The sequence below is a fragment of the Myotis yumanensis genome, unplaced genomic scaffold, assembly GCF_028538775.1.
Source record: "Myotis yumanensis isolate MYYU_CA2020_CCGP unplaced genomic scaffold, mMyoYum1.0.hap1 SCAF_16, whole genome shotgun sequence".
Lineage (NCBI taxonomy): Eukaryota > Metazoa > Chordata > Mammalia > Chiroptera > Vespertilionidae > Myotis > Myotis yumanensis.
In genome coordinates this window covers 43,445,868-43,448,461 of record NW_027223767.1, presented here as the reverse complement: position 1 = coordinate 43,448,461, position 2,594 = coordinate 43,445,868, and positions in this window count along the sequence as shown.

The following is a 2,594-nucleotide window of genomic DNA, read 5'->3' as shown; positions in this document are numbered from 1 at the left end:
CGCCGCCCGCACTGCGCAGGCGCGACGACCTGCCGCACTGCTCTATGGGACACAGAGTCTCTTCGAGACTACAAGACCCAAGGTGCTGTGCGCGCCTTACGCTGCCACGCACTGTTTAGGAGGGTTTCGGGGAGTTTTCGTTTTTAAACTGCCAGGTGTTGGGGGAGTGTCGTTTAGAACCTTGTTACCTAGAAAATTTGAACATGTGCTTTTGTAAGCACGTCCCTTGATGCTTGGTCCGAAAGATGAGCCACTTCTGGAGAGTAATTCACATTCTCAACATTTTTGAGTCTTAACAGGTTTCTCACCAGAACTTTACAAAATCTCCAAAAATCTCTGAAATCCTTAATTCCCTCCTCCTCAAATTTCTGTAAGGCTCCTACTTCTCAACCTTTAGATTACTTTCCTTTGGAGGTCTTCCCTGACTCATTAGACCAAGCATGTCAAACTCAAAGGCTAACACGGGCCAAATAAACAAGGTTTAAGTTTATGTGGGCCGCTAAAAAACAAAAGCTTCAATTTTCATAGAAACGTAGGTTTATTTCGATAGAGACATGCTGAATACAAAGGGCTGAAATAAATGAGTCATCGTTAACATAATAGAACATTTAAATAAAAATTAATATTTTTTCTTAAACATTAACTTACCAGACACTGAAGAACTGGACAAATTAATAAGTCTAACGCAAATAAACCTACTCTTTTCGTTCTCTGAAAGCGAAATATCTCCTGTTGCACACACCAAACAAGTCAGTCCAAGACTAATGATGTGACAATCGGCTGCTAAAATATTAGTATTCACTGCTAGTATTAGTGGAGAGAAATGGTGCGCCTGCGAGTAAGGCCCATCAGGGAAATAAATGCAACACGATTATAGTAATCAGTCATTAGCAAACATTGTCGTTCATTATTAATAATTATGTATAACAGGATATTGTAAAAATTAAGTTACAAAATTTTTATTAAAAGGTTTTTTACATACCATTATATTGGCTGGACCGCAAAAATATTCGTTATTGGGCCGCATACGGCCCACAGGCTGCGAATTTGACGTGCTTGCATTAGACTATGTTAGGTCCCTCTGGTAGGTGTCATCATGGCATCTTGAATTTACCCTTTTTATTAGCTGTGCCAAAGGACAGCATTAGCAAAGAATCCCCCTATCTTCATGAGCACTCCACCAGTCACCCCAAAGAAACAGAAATAGGCAGAAACCGTGCTTGTGTCTAAGGTTCAGAAATAGCCAAAGAAAAACCAATGAATCATAAGTAGTAATTAGTAAACATTTATTGTGCACACAGATTGAAAGACAGTTTGTAAAATGGGAGCACTCAAACCAAAACATGGAATGAGGCTTAGAGGTATACTGCTGTAAAGCATTACATTAGTGGGAAAGCAATGACTTTATTCTTCACAGTTATTAGTTACAATACTAGAATTTTCTTAAATGATAGGGAATTGGGTAGTGCTTACCTCATATCAATCTTGGGAAACAGTTCAAATTTTGCTTATGTTTTCCAGAGGCATAAACAAGAGACTCAAGTTAGTCTTACAAAGTAAGCTAAGCCCGGCCAGCATAGCTCAGTGGGTGAACATTGAGGTTAAGGTTCAATTTCCAGTCAGGGCACATGCCCAGGTTTTGGGCTCAATCCCCAATGTCGGGCATGCAGGAGGCAGCCAATCAATGATTCTCTCTCATCATTGATGTTTCTATCTTTCTCTCCTCTCCCTTTGGCTCTGAAATCAATAAAATATATTAAAGAAAATAAAAAAATATATATATAATTTGCCATCTCAACCACTTTTATGTGTACAGTTCGTGGTCTTAAATACATTCATAATGTTGTGCAACCATCACCATCACTCATCTCTGTAACTCTTTTCATTTGTAAAATTGAAACTTTATACCCATTAAACAGGCCTGGGGAAGTAGGCAATGCAGGCTGGGTTGGGATTCTACTGATTGGGTGATAAGGTTGTTAATCTTTCCATGATAATAGGCAGTTCTTGAATGAGAATGGACCACATTCCAAGGTTGACTCCCAGGTCCTAGAGGCTTACAACTCCCAGCCAGGTTAGAATGTCCTTTCTTTAACCAGAATTAGGCAATCATGGTTAACAGAGCATGATTAATATTTCCCATAACCATAGCTAGTCCCAATATTCTATTTTTGTCCCTAACAACGTAAGTGGAATTATAATATTTGCCTTTTTGCGACTGGCTTGTTTCACTTAGCGTAATGTTCTCAAGAACATTATGGATATATGTTGTCATATATGTTAAAATTTCCTCCCTTTTTAAGGCTGAAGAATTTCCCATTGTATGTATATATCATTTTGCTTACTCATTCCTTCACTGTTCGGCACTTAGGTTGCTTCCACATTTTAGCTATTGTGAATAATGCTGCTATGAACGTGGGTGCACACATATTCTTCAAGAGATACCATTTGCAGTACTTTTGGTTACATACCCAGAAGTGGTTCTTATGGTAAATCTATTTCTAATTTTTTTAAGAAACTGCCGTACTGTTTTCCACAGTGGCTGCATCAGTTTATATTCCTACCAACGGTGCAGAAGGGTTTCAATTTCTCCT